Source organism: Numida meleagris, chromosome 5, assembly GCF_002078875.1.
Source record: "Numida meleagris isolate 19003 breed g44 Domestic line chromosome 5, NumMel1.0, whole genome shotgun sequence".
Classification (NCBI taxonomy): Eukaryota; Metazoa; Chordata; class Aves; order Galliformes; family Numididae; genus Numida; species Numida meleagris.
This window is the reverse complement of record NC_034413.1, coordinates 25,036,986-25,054,514: the sequence shown is the minus strand read 5'-3', so window position 1 is coordinate 25,054,514 and position 17,529 is coordinate 25,036,986. Positions and strand designations below refer to the sequence as shown.

The 17,529-nt window shown below is 35.9% G+C and overlaps 1 long non-coding RNA gene across 1 annotated transcript in view; it reads right to left on the bottom strand.

The window, feature by feature from the left end:
• The window catches only part of LOC110400403, an 89,270-nt gene extending 77,434 nt beyond the window's left edge, over positions 1-11,836 (bottom strand). Inside the window, exons 1-2 of the long non-coding RNA XR_002439800.1 lie at positions 11,775-11,836; positions 11,230-11,328 (exon numbers count right to left, since the gene is read on the bottom strand). This is a non-coding gene — a long non-coding RNA (uncharacterized LOC110400403). The remainder of the gene's footprint in view (positions 1-11,229; positions 11,329-11,774) is intronic.

Sequence of the window (17,529 nt, the reverse complement as noted above, 5' to 3'; positions counted from 1 at the left end):
CCCCTCAGACTGTTTCACAGGACGCTCCAGAATCTCAAAGTCATGGCACTTTACAAACTTGTAATTCAAATATATCATCTTTAGTGAATTTTAGTGGTCAATGTGGCTGAAAAAAGACTCAGAGCTTCTTAAAGTGGCCTTTGGGTGGCTCAGTTTGGATGACTGCACTGGACAAGATCAGCAGCACCACTCAGAATTAGAGATATGACATCTTTTCAGATTAATTCCTGAAACTCCTGAAATGATATAGCATTCTTGAATTTGAATAACATAAAAGGATCCTAATGTTGCAAAATGCCAATTTAGCAAGGCAAAAAATGAAAGGGACACTCCTGCTACAGGGAATAACTTCAGATCTCACTCACTCAAACTACTGCTGCTCCTCTCAGTAGTTTATGTACCATATTATTCTGAGGATCTTAAAAAGCAAAGTTAAAAAGTTTTGAGAGTGTAGGGTGAAAAATGTGTATCATAAAATGCTATGTTTTTATGTAAGGTTATTGGCTATTACACTGTGTTATCTTCCAAGGCAGATTTGATTCATTTTATGTCTTAAATTCATAGATTTGCTCATAAAACTAGTATTTTCCTTAGAGTCCAATAGTTGCATTCAATGAGGAAAGAAAATACAAGTTAACTAACTTAGAACTTTCTTAAAATGAATTTTTAATGTGAATAATATGTATACATATGTATGAAATGAACTAGACATAGTTTACCATAATGGGTGGGTAATATAAACTCCTAGCAAACGTAACATAGTTTATGCAAATGTGATTGGCTACAAAATTAAATAAAAATAATTTCACATTCATTAGACAAGTAACATGCTTATGACTGCACTGAGATGTGAAATAATTATAGGTTTTATTGTGCATTATCAACTACATCACACTGTCATCCTCTCCCAAGTCTTATTACCATATTTCTAAGCATTCTCATTTATCTACTAAAGAATAGCTACCCAAAATTCTATTTGTTCCATTTTCTTGCTAATAGTCTACCTTTAATCTTCATGCCTTTTGAAATCCAAGATTTCTGTCTATGTATATGCACACTGAAAGGTATCATGTGATTTCTAGGTGCCTCAAATTTGCAAGTGCCCAAATGACATTCATCTGCAAGATGATTAGAAAGTAGTCCTTTCTTTGGAGTCAACTCCCAGCTCAAAAGAGTCGTTATGTCACATTATGTCTCACTAGCTCTCCTTCAATTCATCAGGCTTATTCAGTTCATTCTTACTTCTCTATCAATGAAGTAAGAAGAGTGATATATTCAGCATATTATTATTAAATAGAAATATTATGTAGCAAATATAATCTTCCATTAGATTAGTTGATTTCCTTTCTGTGAATGTCCTTGTTAAAATAAGCACTATATGTACTGTATTTTTTTGCACTCCTACCATGGAAGTTTGAAAGACATCTCTCATCCATCAATATGAAGCCGAATTGTACTTACAAGTCCAAGACGTAGTATGAGTACAGACTGATCTATTCCTGTTCTTTTTTCCCCCCCTCCTGAGTTTATAATGAATTATTAGTATGTCTTACTTTCTGGGTAAATGTTATTATTGGCACTCTGGCCAGGTCCATACTAAACACATAATTCTATACTTTGTCTCTTGGAAGTGAACTTCCACAAAAACCTCTCTGTTCCTCCTTCCCTCTCCCATCACTCTCTCTCTCCCTCTCTCCTTTCTTCCAGATACTTATTTTTCCAATTTTCACAGAAATTGTTTCTTTGAGACTTACATCTTTCTATCAAATTTAGCTGAAATTGGCCAGCAGCTTAAAAAGTACTGGAAGAACAAATGACAGGCAGATACACACAAACACATACATGCACACAGTATAAGTGATTGTTTTAAAAGTCATGCTAAAAATCAAATTACCTCAACACCTACATTTGATTATAGTTCATGTAGAGTGAAATCAAATGCTAAAATATACAAAACTATCTGAGTTTGTATTGAAGCTATACACTGTCTTGATATTTTAAAACACAATTCCTAACAGAAGTCATTTGTATAGTGTTAAAAAAAAGAGGAAAAGATGGTTAGCATCATGTGACATTTCTGAATTGGTAGACCAATTTGCACTGAAGCTTCATTTGGTTCCATTAAGGAATCAACTGTCTTGAAGTTGTTGGCTTCCAAAACTACCCTCTGTCAGTGAATACTTCCTATTTATACTGTTTGGAAAGGAGGATCATTTTTGTTGCAACTGAGAAGTGTTGAGCCGCAGCATGTTCATTTTTTCCTTTGGTTTGACGTGTACTTTTCTTCAGAGCTCCCAGACAGCTTTGACCTTCATTTTTGTCATGTTTTTCATTGTGCATGTACAGTTACCATGAGCAGGAGAGGTGACAGAGAAAAAGCAGTGCCTTGTCTTTTTGGACCCTCCTCCTGGTGGAATTGTAACAAGCAATATGAATTAAAGTAGGCATCAAAAATATTTTTCTCTTTTTTAAAGCATCTTAGATATTGCCCTCTGCTTCCAGGAGAAAGAACCTACTGAAAGATACACTGTATACTATTCCTCTAAAAATAGGCTTGTCATAACAGTTACAAGAAAAATATCTTCCCTCTAACATATCTACTGTTAAATAATGCAAGTAGGGCAATATTTTACAGAGTGATAGACATCTTACTCTTGACAATCCTAGCTGAAATCCATGGTATTATGAAGACAGGGCAGTGAGTGATCCTATTCAACCACAGCCAAGCAAATTTCAAGCAATTTCTCTAGGAAATCTGTTTTCCCTCTCCAATTAATGAAAATATTACCTAGAGAAGGTAATGAAGCCAAATAATTTTGAAAACCAAGTTACAATAGGATGAAGATCATCCTGAGTTCTCTCTCCCTCCATAGCTATAGACAGAACATAACTGTCTGATCTGGACCGGTTTTGATCATTTTAGATTTAATTAGCATTAAATGAGCTTAATTCAGGTATATAGCACTTTTTCCATGGTAGTAGAATCAGTTGCTAGTATTCTGGGAAGTATAAGGCTACATTTTTTCATTCCAGATTTCCACAGGAGATGTGCTTATCTTAACCCGTTATGATAACTGAAGAAAGAAAGAGAACACCACCTTTATAAATTACCAAGCAGTTACTTAGCTACACAGAAGCTCCTTTAGTATATGCTAATATTTTCTGTGCTTCCTATGAACTGTTCCACAGACTGAAATGCCCATAGACTAGTGGTGCTTCCCTGCTATTATTCCATCCCAGGTACATCTGGTCCTGTGCTCAACTATAGGATGCAGAATGTAAATGGTTTCATTCTTCTCCTGTTCTGAGAAAATTCAACTTTTCTGATATTAATAATGACTAGTAATATTATGTTCAGTTGGTTTTCATTGACTTGATTTTCACTTCCTCTACACTCACATTTATGGTAAAAATTTCCAAACAGTTTAAGACAGTTCATTATTCATAATCTGTACGACCTGTAAAAAGATTTAGGTAAGCTGAGCACTCAATTACCAGAGCCTACCTCAGACTACAAATGCCATCAATGTTTTCAATTTAATATATATGCATATGAAAGGATAAAAGTCAGTACAGAGTTATAGTCTTGCATATAACAGCACTTAATCTTCTAAATCTCCATTTTTGAAATGAGAACCAGACGAAGAGAACGAGTTAACATAAATTTGGCTTGAGGTCTAAATTGCACTGAAGGATAAAGAGATACAGAGCTTTAAAAATTTATTTTTCATCTTTTTTAAAGCTAAAAAATTTAGAACATTTTACTGACAGAGTAGCTAAAACTTAATTTTCAAAATTGGAAACATTTAGACATACATGTTCACATTCCATACTTGAAGTCACCAAGCATTCTAATTATTCCCTACACTTTAGAGAATTACTCATGTTGTTAAAAGTTAAAATAAAGGAAAGATGAAGACAGTAGTAATTGATGCTAAAGCTGCTCCTATTTCAAAGATTAAATATTATATTTAATACTTTTTTTTTAAAGAAAATACCATTGATTTTTGAAAATTTAAGTAGAAGAAAAGCTTTTTCAAAGAAGATAGTAAAGAAAATGTAAAGAAACTCAGTTCCTTGTATGAATTTTCAGGCTACTACATTCAATTACTCAGGTATCACATGGCAAATCCGAATCACCACAAATTTCTTTGAGCATAAGTATGGTCTTACCAAGGATAACCATTCTCCAAACTGAGTCACTGCTGCCATCCAGAAGTCAGTGAATTGACTTTGGCTTCTGCCTTATGTGAAGGCTAAAAATATTGTAAAAGTAATCTGAGATGAGTGAATGTGAAAACATGGATTCCATCCATGTGAAATCAGTGAAAACAGTGGATTTACCAAAGTGCTGTACAGAATACAAGATTTAGTATGTTCATGTTTTTTCTTTGTTTAAAGAATTTGATTGTTCACTCATTTTTTTGTACTTCAGCAGAATAGCTAAATCCAGTTCTAATACTCCTGAATTTTCACCATTAAAAAACTTTCAGACTGCCCTGTAGAGAATTCAATACATGAAGATGTTCTCACAGAGAAATCATTCTTTCCAACTCTTGCCTTTTCTGAAGACAAGGAAAAAGTAGAAATAATAATAAAAAAGAAATACCATGGAGAAATGCAGTTAAATGAAGCCTACTGGCATTTGCTAAACGGTATGTTTTCTACAGTCTGTAGCATTGAAATTTCTTCAATAAACCTAATAATACAGTGTCTTAGTCAAGAAATAGCTTCAGAAAAAAACATTTTAGCAGTTGGTATTGTATTTGCATATCCAGATGCCTAATCCAATTACCCCAGTTTAAAAGAAGAAAAATTTATATTTTCTAGTGAATATCATGTAGAAATTGTACTTACATTGAGTGTTTTTATAACTTACACAAGAGGTTCGAACAATCTAGTGGAATAAATCCTTCAGGACTACAAATCAGACTTGACACTCACAGATTTTTTAAAAGCATTTAAGAAATTTTGTGGGTTTATAAACAGCTATCTTGAGGTGAACATTTGAGATATCCTCATTTAAAGACAAACCTAGCTGCAGTATCTGAGGCCCTATTTGCTAAAACATTTAAAGCTTTCCTGGGTTATGCGGGGGACATGAAGGCAGCACAGCTCTCTGGGAACCACTAGCTGGGGAAAGCCTGAAAGCTGGAATCATGGGTGCCAGGACCTGAACCTTGAAGACCCCTTGCCACAGCAGGGCTGCAGAGGTGATGTCATTTGGCTGTGACCACTGTGTGAGAGGGTCCTGGCAACCCTTCTGACGTAGACCTGCAGGAGCAGGTCTACTTTAAACCAATTTTTCCTTTGTTTCTTAAATTAGCATTTTTACATGACTTATTAAGTCTATTAACTCACTATTTCATTGTTCAGTAAATAAGAGTTCATTAAAAATACACTATTGGATGCTTAACAACAACATAATTGATAAGTATTAAAAGCTTCAGTTAACGATCATGTTTGTTCTAACATGATGGCAGGAGAATGATCATCAATATTATTTAAATTGTCTCAGTAAACATTGTTATTCATTGAACATTACTAACACATTTTAATAATCTCATATTTCATTTAACTGAACAATGAAAACCGATTATGTACAAGAACCTGTTCAGAATCTTACAGCTTTTTATATATTGTATTTGCACACAAGAGCAAATAACATCAGTACACATGATATTTCATTGATAGCACAAAGACTGCCTTCGGAAATCACTTCATAGAATCACAGGGGTTGGAAGAGACCTCTGGAGATTACCTAGTCCAGCCATGTCCAAACCACAGCCCTGGCCTGGCACAGCTCTCACAGTGACAGTTCCCTGTCCTGTGCCATCATGGTGGCAGCTCTGCCCTGCGAAGCAGCCCAGCTTGGCCCTGGATGCACACACATCACTCAGCACCAACCAAACACTGGTGCGCTAGTAATCCAATCTGGGATGAAGCCAGGGTACAACAAGTCTCCAGTGCAGTACTAACTCAAGTTATGGCAAATAAGTTTGTGGATTTTTATTAGCTAAACAGTTCTGTGAACAGCAAAAACTATGCAGCTGTGCTTTGTTTTGATAAAGGAATTTGAGAATGGCTTTCAAGATTGCCAAAAAACATCAATTTTTTTAATTTGCGAATCTATTTTCAATCAACATAAAAACATTACATGCAAATTTTCTAATGGAATGCACAGAGTTGAAATCAAAAATTCAATCATGTCTCTTTACCAGACTTTCATAATCCCTCTCTCATGAGAGAAAAATATCCCTCACTTCACAATCACACCTTATTCACATCATCACATTCACATTTTTGGCAGCACATACACTTGTGAACAAATGTTTTCAAGGATGAAGCACAGGAAGAGTAAAATTTCATCAAAAGTGTCTGATGATCACCTTGAGATCTCACTAAGACTTGCAAACACTGCTATCAAACCAGACTGATGCATTAATTTTACAAAAAAATCAAATATCCCACTAGTCTTATGTTTTTGTTGCATTCTTTTGTATGTCTTAATAGAAAACAAAAAGTTGTTTCCTATATACATTCACTATATTGTATATCTTATGATGCCTGCTCCAAAAGAAATGCCTCCTATTTCATTATTTTGGCCCACAGCAGAGACAAGTGTTGGTGGTATGGCAAAAGATAGTACAGATTTTTTTTTTTCAAGCACAGCACACAGGCTCTTGTTCTTCACTGGTGAAAATGCATAGCTAAGAGTGGTGATTACATTGAAAAATCATGTTTTGTAGCTGAGAATTTGCTCCATTAAATAGTGTTATTATGCTCTTCATATCCATTGCAGTTTCCATGGAAATAAATGGGATGCATTACTTTGTGAGCAACCTTTGGAGATGCTGCCTTAAATGATTCCTCTTCAGTCAACACAGTCCATGCAAGCCAGAAGATTGGACACCCATGCCCTATTCCAACCTCCCTGCTAAAGCAGTTTCTCTATAGCAGGTCACATAGGAAACAATGCAGGCAGGTCTTGAACATCTCCAGAGACTCCACAGTCTGTGGGTAGTCTGTTCCAGTGCTCTGTAACCCTCAAAAAAGTTCTTTCTCAGGTTTGTATGGAACTTTCCATGTTCCTGTTTGTGCCCACTGCCTTGTCATGTCACCAGGTGACATTAAAAAGAGCATGGTCCCACCTACTTGACTTCCAACCTTTAAACATTTACAGGCATTGATATGGTCAACCTCAGCCTTCTCCAGGCTGAAGAGATCCAGGTCTGACAGTCTTTTCTCATAAGGGAGATCTCCAGGCCCCTAATCATCCCTGTGGCCCTCCACTGTACATCTCTAGAGGTTCAAAGTTCTGGAGGCGGTAAAGTCACAATTTGAACTCTACTGAAATAGTACACAGGTCTTCTGAAATCCACAGTTTGGAATTGAAAACTCACTTAAAGTATGCTTGCACTGGCTACTGTAGACAATTTCAAACAATTTTGGACATGAATCAGTGTCCCATGGAACACTTTGTCTTCAAATTAGTAAGAATTAGATTTTTCAGTCAATTTTGCTTGCTATTTTACAATTTTCCCTGTGTGTAAGCTCCAGGATGTTCCAACTCAGTTCTTCAGACTCTATGTATAGTACATTAACTAACTTCATCAATATTATTTATTCATTATGAGTTAGATGGAGACAAAAGCCTGCTTATTCATTAGTTTCAGAAGACATAAGTAATGGTTAGCCAGCTGCATAATAAACCAAAGCCCAAATGTTGCCTCGTATACTTAGTCTGTTGCAATTAGCAAAATATTCAAAAACAGAGTATGTTGCCTGTTAACAACTGTCACTTACAAAGCCATTTGTATGCATACTAAAGGGGACATGGGAAAAATGCACTGGTAAATAGAGATTATGCTTAATGGAGACACTGTTCCATCTTCTGATCTGCTACCAAAGTAACTGCATGTTCCAGTGTTACAGAGAGTTTACTCAGCACATTCCATACATAGCTTTTAGTTTCCATCAGCTCCAGAAGAGCTACTTTATAAGTTACTGGGGTGAGTTAAGTTTCTGGCTATCACAGTCTTACATAGTTGCCTCTGAGACTGCTGCATAGTCACTTGAGAGAAATCCATTTTAACAAGCAATAGCCAGACTAAAAAAAGTAACATTGAAATTATTGTAAAAATACATCCCCAAAATAATGCAAATTAAATGCGATGAATATACATTTCTCTGTAAGAGAAGAATGAATAAGATTTGGTACAATTAAGCTTTGAAAGCTGCTACCTTAACAAAAGTTTTGAATTGAACACAGGACCCTAATTCAGGATTCTTATCTCAAATTCTGACTTCTATTATCATGCAGAAAAGAGAAGACTGCTACTTCAGAATAGAGTAAGATTTATTTTCTTTTCATCCAGAAATGCATCGAGTGCTGTATATTCAGATCTCTGCTTCACTGCCTTACAGAACACTTCTGGAAGTAGCACAGATATTTTTGCCTCTTAGGGCTTGCTTTACATACACTAGTTTATTTGTAGAGACTGAATCAATGCTTAAACTGTCTGACTTTGTATTGGCAGAATGCTTAAGGGTTTGGTTTTGTTTTTAAATAACTTGTATATGGTTGCAAGGTGAATATGAACTTTATAATTCTGTTTGACAAACTTGGGAAAAAAGCTGTTTCAGGCACTGAGGAGCCTGAAACAGTGAAGAAAAAGTGGTGCTGCATGGTTTTTAAGGAGCATTCATTCGCATAAGAAAGCACCCATTTTGCGACACCAGTAGAGGTAATGTTACAAAGGTCAGTTTTCTCCCTTCCCTTTCTGCAAGTCATGGTAATCCTCCAGGACAACAGAATGGACATGTCCTTGCACTGCCCGTATTGTAGCTTTGTCTTGCCTATCCTCCCCTTGCTACGGTGTGCCCAGTGGCAACAAGTTTTCCTAGACCCCTTGGATTCCTTCTGTTCTCATCCACATCGTTCTACGAAGGAAAAAAAACATTGAGTGCTAAGCAATGATGATTTGGAGAATCAACCAAATGACACCATTAAAAATAAGACCTGATGGAGGAGAACTACATTATTTAGAGAGGGTGAAACTTAGAACTCAAGAACTCCTCTGCCCATGCAGCTTCAAAGTAACTTGTAATAAAACCTCTGCCTACTGATAATATTATTGAGGCAAGAAAATGACAGCAAAGTAGGGAATGCTTAATGGAGAAAACAGTCACAAAAAAGTTGACAAGAAACACTAGCTGAAACATTCTCACACAATTTTCATTTAAAATTACAATTAAGAATGATCTCACTGAAGTGAGAAAGTAATTTGTTGACTACTTGGCTATAGAAAGCAAGCCATAGTCACTGGCAGTTGTTCATTATAAAAAGTGTTCAGTTAGCTCCTGTTAGAAACAATTGCATTATATAAAATTCTAAGTTTATATTTTTTGCTGAGATAATTATCATGAAACCATACTTTGCATCAGGCATTGGAGAACTGGAATTTGACAGGATGTACTATGGTGTGCTAAAGTTTGGTTATGTGGATTTTATGGCATACAAGAATTTGCTTCCTTAAGAAGGTCTTAAAGAAAATTTTGCCATGATACAGGCAACTCTGTAAATGATGCCTCTTCACTGCTACACTGTGCCAGGCAGAGAAAAGGGCATGTAATACATGTATTTGGCAGGGACTCTTCAGGGAGCAACTTAAGTTTACTGTCAAAACTAGTACTGCACTCACTCCAATCCATAAAGAATAATCTCATTTTTAACTGTAATGCAAACTAAATATATTTTAATTTCTTACAGAAACGCAGTGGCCAGCACACCCCCTTGGCAGATGGATTTAAGAAAAGGGGACTAAAGAAGAATCCAACATATGAATTCCTCAAGCATCAAAACACAGAAAGGACAGAAAAAAGAAGGGCTTGCATTGTGTTTCTTGCTAATAAGTAAGCAAACAGACTTATTTTTAAGTGGTAAATCCACTTTAAAAGAAAGTTGTTTCTACAACAAAATAGAGAAAGGCATCATCCTGGCCCTGAAATTTCTGAGAACTCTAAATTCTTTATTCCCACAACATTTTAGGGTGGTGTGAAGTTCAGCCAGCTGTAGGAATTTACTACAATTTAGTCCAATCCCTTGGCAGTGCCCAGAACTCTTATGTTAAACTAGCATCTAGAGAAAAGCTTTTCCAGTGCACAAATAACACATTCTCATCATTTTCTGAGCCCAGCAGCTGCTTCTATGGGATACATTACTATTATCCAGTGATGCTACAAGAAGACAATTGTGCCCTTGACAGTTTCGACTTTAATCTTATTAGTCTTGCACACCCACATAAAGACTGGTTATATTTACTTCTCAAACTGAATCTGGCAGGTCTTGTTTATATAAAACAGAGATAGGACTAATCGGGGTCAACTCAATTCATTCACTGTCAGAAAAAGTCAGCCTTCAGGTTATCATAGGAACAGCATCTGCTTCCAATATATCTTCTTTAGAAATGTTGCTTATGATACACTCCAAGATGCCTTTACTTTCATACCTTACATTCTTTTATTTGGAAAACAGCTTCATTTGGTTTCCCACGTTATTGTCAAGTAGCTCTAATTATCATTTAGGTATATATTTAAAATTAAGCAGTAATGCCTAATTTTATGAACTGGGACTAACACAACTATTTAGAGCTAGACAGATCATATATTTAAAAAATTAAAAATATGAAAAGAAAGTTTGCAATAGTGGTTTCAATGAAGTTATTTCTGAAGATTAAAAAATTTTATTTTAATGTGCCAGTAAGTAAAACTGCCATCAGTAAAATTACATTAGGCAGATTGAGTTAATCGGAGTCTTTGCTGAAGACTCTTACTAACTAGAGAGGATGTCTATTTCCCTTTCTCTTCCTCTTTCTACTGTAATTTCAACATTAGCAAAGGAAAACTGTCATTAAGAGCTAATGATTTTCTTTTTTATTAAAGTATTTTCAAGCCAGAAATTGTGTTCCCTGATCATTACTGCAGTAAGGGTGTTTACTCATTTATTTACTCAGCAATAGCTAAGGTACTTATTAGAATTGCTTCAACATACAGCAGAACATAACAGTTGGGGAACAGCAAAGAGGACAGCAGAGAGTCTACTAATTTAATGCTTAACTACATTTGAATTATTAAACAGGAGCATCTTTTTTCTTCTATGCATTTTGTTTCATAGATGCAGATACTACATGGTTCAGGACCTCCGCCCTCAATAGTGAGCACACTCACCCTGAGCTCTTCTCCTTCTTCCTTGCCCATGAAAGCAGCAGCAATACCTCCAGCATACATCACGATTAATTGATGCTACCTCTGTTTTCCACTGCCATTCTTGAGGTTAGATATAAACCAAAGAATCAACAAAAGGAAAAAATATAGAAAGTTTTTAGAGTTTCTTATACTCTGGAAATATAGGGTAAAAATAGTAATTGGTAGTACTCTTTACTTATTTATTTTTACATTTTCTATGTATTTCAGAGAATTATAAAATTGCACAGCTACATGCTAGATGGATGATGTTTTCCATGTGCATCTGCAAGTTCACCTATACAATACATACAGGGCTTGTGCTGTATTTTAATTCTACAATAGGCTTAATGCCTGTGACTTAGAAAGATCACAGTGTGAATAAAAAAAGAAACAAATACAATACTTGTCTGTAATGCCATAACACAATGGAAAACACAGCAATAACAGCAGAGTAGGCTGCAGCAAGTGAGAAGTTGCTCAAATACAGCAGCCGCAGATACAAAAATAAAGAAAAAAAATCTGCTTACCCTTGGAAGGCCTCAGGCACACAGGAATCTCCAGCAAGATACTCACCTCCACTGCCAACCCTTAAATGAGGTCTGGGAAGAGGTGGATCCTGGCTCCACCCCTTCCAGTCACTCAGCTGCATTGCTCACACCTGAGCTCCCCTGGGTTGGCCCTGCCTTCCCACCAGGTGCTCAATCACTGCTTCAAGGCCACAACTGAACATTTCCACTACACTTGTCCTACAAGTCCTTACCCAAAACTAAAGAGTGAAATTCACATCAATGAAACTCAAATGAGAAAAGGGTTTAATTTTTATAACATGCTATTATGAAGAATGCTATTTTAAAATGCTGGAAATACTGGTTTATTTAGCATCCAAAAAAATTAGTATCATGTATACAAAGACTTTACTGCACCAAAGAACACTTTAAAAACTGTTTAGTATAAAGTTTCTCTTATAAAAATAGACCTGATACAGCCAATTAAGTGTTTAACTGCTTCTTTGGATCACTGCTGTCTTGGCAGTTCTGTCACAATAATTTCATCTATAGATCTACTAACACAATTCAGCAGAAGATTCCAGATAAAATTCCTTACAGATGTAAAGCCATCATTTTCCAAATAAAATTTAGCAAAGGCATGACCTGATTTGAGGTGGACCTTTTATAACCACAAGAGCAGAGAGCAACAACATCTTTGAAAAGCTTTGCAGTGTTTCCAATGATTGTGTTACATATATAGCACACGTTGATGATGAAGATGTGTATTGTTGATGAATGGTAGGCAGATGTTTTCTACTTGACTGTAAGCACAGTATCTCAGCCTGCTTTGAATTCTACTAGCCTCCCCATGAGTGCCTGTCTGGAATGTACTGTGTGATAGTGATGAAGGCTTGAACGATATCTCAGAAAAACCTACGTGTGTAAGGGTGCTTTATGTGCTATACATTAGTTGGGAGGCATTAAATAAAATTCATTTTGACCTGCATGTTGCTATGGAGGATCACATTTTCTGCAAGCAGACTGACGAGAATGCAAAGTGTATGTTCTTCACACTACCATTTTATGGAGTCTTTCTAAAAATATAGTTAGCTAAAACGACAAGTTAGAAATCATGTTAATATTAATTGCAGCAGATGGAAATTTGAGGGGAAGAAGAAAGGCTAATTTTAATTTCTTTTAATAAATCTATTTAAAAATAGAGCTGTGCCAGCTGCAAGTTATTCCCAGCCAACTTGTATTCACTGAAATGGAAAAAATTATGTCAAGTTCACGGGTAGCCAACTACTTGCTCACAAATCTAGAAGCAACAGTAGGTCCTCTGAACTTGTGACACATTCCACGCAAACTCTTCCTTCCAGAACACGATAGCTGTATTAAACTCTGTCAAATGCTAAAAAGACCTATCCCTTTAAGATAAAGATAGGAATGTATAGCACTTGTCACTGTAAGGGATATTGCCAGAGCTGTGAAGAAGATAGGCAATTTGCCTACGCTGTAGTCATATCTGTGCAGAAATTGTGCTTGAGACCCAATACAAGTCTAGCTGTTATAAATAATTCTAGCTGTTATAAATAAAGTGCTGATTTACTTAAAAAACTCAGAGCCTGATCTGGCAAGTTACTGAATGTTTCAAGTCCTTCAGACATGTAGAGGATTTGAGAATGACTGTTGGTTCATTATCAAGCCAGGTTCATGTAATTGATGCGTCACTAGTTATTTGGGAAATCCTCTCTTGCTTTCAAAATTTTCAAATACAAACATATCATAGGTGGGTACCTTATCAGAAACAAGCTTTTCCAGGTGAAGTATTTATACCATTTTTTCACCTGCAGTGACTCGCAGTATTCTTTCAGACTCCGTTTCTTTCCTTTAAAGTTTATTTAACTCTAAGTTATTCTGGAGTTTGTTTTGACATTTCTCTCACTAATAGACTGCCTCATCTCTTTGAAGATAGAAATGCCTCTTTAGCAGATCAGGTGCCACCTCCAGTTGCTGACTATCTCACTAACTTGACTCAGTGCAGTCAAACTTCCCCCACATGGTGACTCAGATCTTTCACTTCAGCGTGAAGCACCTCCAGTCACTGAACCTTGGATTTCATGTTTGCTTGTGAATTAATAAAAAATTCTTCATACAGACTCATTCAATGGATTAATGCATGCAGGTCATTATGGCTGTTAAACCAGATGAGAAGTGATGGAAATTAATTGCTTTGAGATTATAATAGCTTTTGCTAAGTGGTTCTCAAATCTTTTGAAGGGAAATGCAGCAGTACCACCATGTCCTCATCTTCTGAGCTTTTTATGCTTTTTAGAAGACATTGTAGCCAAAATACTATTTAGTTGCATAAACTCAAATATTCAAAATTTCCAGAGAGAATAGGCTATTACTGTATGAGTTTCAGGCTGTAACCATAGGTAAATCACGGTCTATACAGTCTGGTTATGCCATAGACAGACAAGAATGCTATTAAAGAACAGAAGTTAACGTAATGTGTATACAACAGAATGTAAATTTATATATAGACTATATTTGTATATATATATATATATAGTATGTATATATGAGGTATATTGTCAGTGGTTTACGGGCTGGTTCGGCCCAGTTCTGTGACTAATGGGGCAAGGGGACGCACGGACCCATGCCCCGGGAAAAAGGGAAAGGGGAAGAGGGAAAAGGGTTGGGAGATGGGCCTATAAACAAAACAGCGGTAACGATCTGAGGAGGACAGCTAATTTACTAGATAAAGATATCGGAATGCAAGATAACACAGTATAATACAATATAATACAATATAATTGGAATTGAGGCTAATAAATCAAATAAAATGAGAGAGAGAGAGTATCCAAAAGCCAAAGGCCTTACTCTAATGCTGAAGGCGAGACAGCTAGAGAGCACACACGCTGCTGAGATGAGCAAAAAGGGAAAAAAGGGAACGTCTTGTGATCTGCAAATAGTTTTATCTTTCCTTCTGAATGGAAAACGGATACAGAACAATGCAAAGACCTCTAGGGTGTGTAGTTCTTCTGTTCTTCTGAGACAGGTATACCCAGAACTACTGATGATCTACGGAACTGGAGGATTAACTCTTTAACTCCCAGTGCACTGTATGATGTTATGATGTGGAATACCGATAATAAAAATCATAAAACCATGACATATATAGATGTACACTTCAGAGCAACCTACATGTATGTATATATATATATACACGTAGCTTGCTCTGAAAGTAATGCCTCCTATTTATTTCCATGGAAGCTGCAACCGATATAAAGTGCACAGTAACTCTATTTGGTAGAGAAAGTTCCCAACTACAAAATGCTGTTTTTCATGCATTTTCAACAACAGTGAACAAAAGCCTGCATGCCATGCTCATAAAAATCTGTATGGAATCTGGAATGTGGCTTGATTTCATGTCACCATCACCACTGCTGTAACGTATTGCCCAGCTCCTCACTGTACTCACATCCACCGTTTAGTCTCCATCAACATTCAGCAAGCATCAGTGAATATCTGTGAGTGCAATATTTTCCACACGGAGGAATTTGATAACACATCTTTGCTTCATACACACTTCAGTGTCAGATGCCATTTTGCCAGGCTGCTCCTCTGCTGCCATCTTTTCCATGGCAACAAAATATAACGGGATATTGGTGGGAAGGCTCAGCCTGTACTGCCATACCACCAACATACAACCATATTCTTACTATAACTTCAGAAGATAGGGTAAGAAAGCAATATTTTCCTTCTGCAAAAGCCAAAACATAAGAAATACATAAGAAATGTTCTAATAATAAAGCTATTTCTTAACATAGAAAATGTAACTACAGTAGTTACCTGATTTTTGTCAAAGAAAAATCAATGTCATCTCCTTAGTCATAATAAGGGAGCTATTTCTTCAAAAATACCAGTTAGCTAACATTGGCTCAGATATGAAATATATTAATCAATTGCAGATAAGGATTTAGGTATTAGGCAAAAGCTTTAATTACTATATTTGAAGCACTGGGTACCCACATGCTACGGGTATTCAGCAAGCTAAATATGGGGTTCACGTCATTAAATGACCACGAGGAATATAATCTTCTAACTAGTAAAAACAAGAAATTACCTATTATCTCTAAAATATGAATTCATGCCTTTTTCATCAGATAAGAAAAAAGAAAACTAATCAAGAAATGGACTTACTATTTACATATACTTTTCTGACAGCAACAACCTAATCTTTCTACACGTAGAGAAGCAAATCAGTTTCACTGACTGCAATACCATAAGGCTATCAATAAGGGAGTCACGGAAGTGAGGAAGAAAGAAGAAACAAAGCAAAAAGTGTTGTCCCTATGTATTCTTGGTTATCTCCATGTTCAATAGCATCTTCAATTTACAATCTACTAGATCTTCCCTTTAATGCTGCATGGTTCAGGCCTTCTTGCAGTAATAATGTGTTCTATGATACATAACCTTTCATTAGTTCTACTTACAGATTTTTGTCCTTATTACTCTCAAAGAATGGCTCTTCAAATGGCAAGAATGTATTAGTTAAATCGAATTTATTTTCACAATTATTTTATGTTAATGTAGCCTGGATGATTTTTCTTTCCACATTTTATTCTTGAAATGCCTATTTTTTCAGGTAATAGGGAAAATTTAGCTGACTACTAGAATCTTCTGGGCCATAAACTAACTTCTCACAAGACAACAACATTTCACAAAAGAATGAATTAAGTTTTCGTTAGAATACTGGCTCTTTTTACCTGTTATAAGATCTTTTTGGCAGGCTTCCTTAACGAAACATGTTACTTGAGAATGAGGCTCATCTCATGAGTTTAGGCATGTGGCAAAATGAGTCAAGATCCTTTTCTTTGGAGTGGAAAGAAATTAAGTACTTCCAGAATGTGATTCTTCCCATATTATGGACTATGCTTAAATAGTTGGATTTAAGTGTCCACAAAGAGCACCAATTATCTGGTTAATAAATGTATTTTAAACATGAATGCTGGGGAAAAAAAAAAGAAAAAAAAAAAATATTTGCATTGACTGCACTGACCAGATTCCCTGGTTTGAATATGTGTAATGCAAAAACTAATAAAGACATGATAAATATAATTATAAAATAACTCCAACCGAGCATGATACCTGGTACACATACTAGGAAATAAAACAGGTAGGCTAAAACTTACACAACCTCACGTTAAACTTGTTATCACAATATATCATTGAGATAAGTGGTTTAGTTCAAGTCAAAGAAAAGATAAGACATTTTGCAGCAAGCACATTCCTTGCACAGAACTATTAAATGCTTTTCTTTGGGGTTAGGTCATGAAGTGAATTTTTCCTCAGGTCAGGCAGTGTTATTTGCCCCAAAGAATAACTCTGTACAGGTCAAGACATTATAAAGGCTTCTCATTTTTTTCTGAGGCATGCATTCACCACTGCTGGGCATCAGTACACTCGACTGCATTCACAATTGTTCTAGTATAATGCATTTATGGCTATAAAATGAATTACATATAAGATCTGTTATTATAACACATTCTGTGTTACAGGGAAATAATCCAACATAGCCTTCTATACTGACAAATCTTATCAGTATTTCCTCTTGCTATATATGTATAGACTATTCAAATTAGCAGTACCCTGTGTGTTTTTGACCCATTTGTTCTTTTAGTCTCAGCTTCTATTTCATTTTCCAAAGTCTTGAATTCTTCAAAGCTGCTTCATTTTTCTTGGGAAATATAAAAGCCTTACCCTGGGGCACGTGCATTTAAAAACA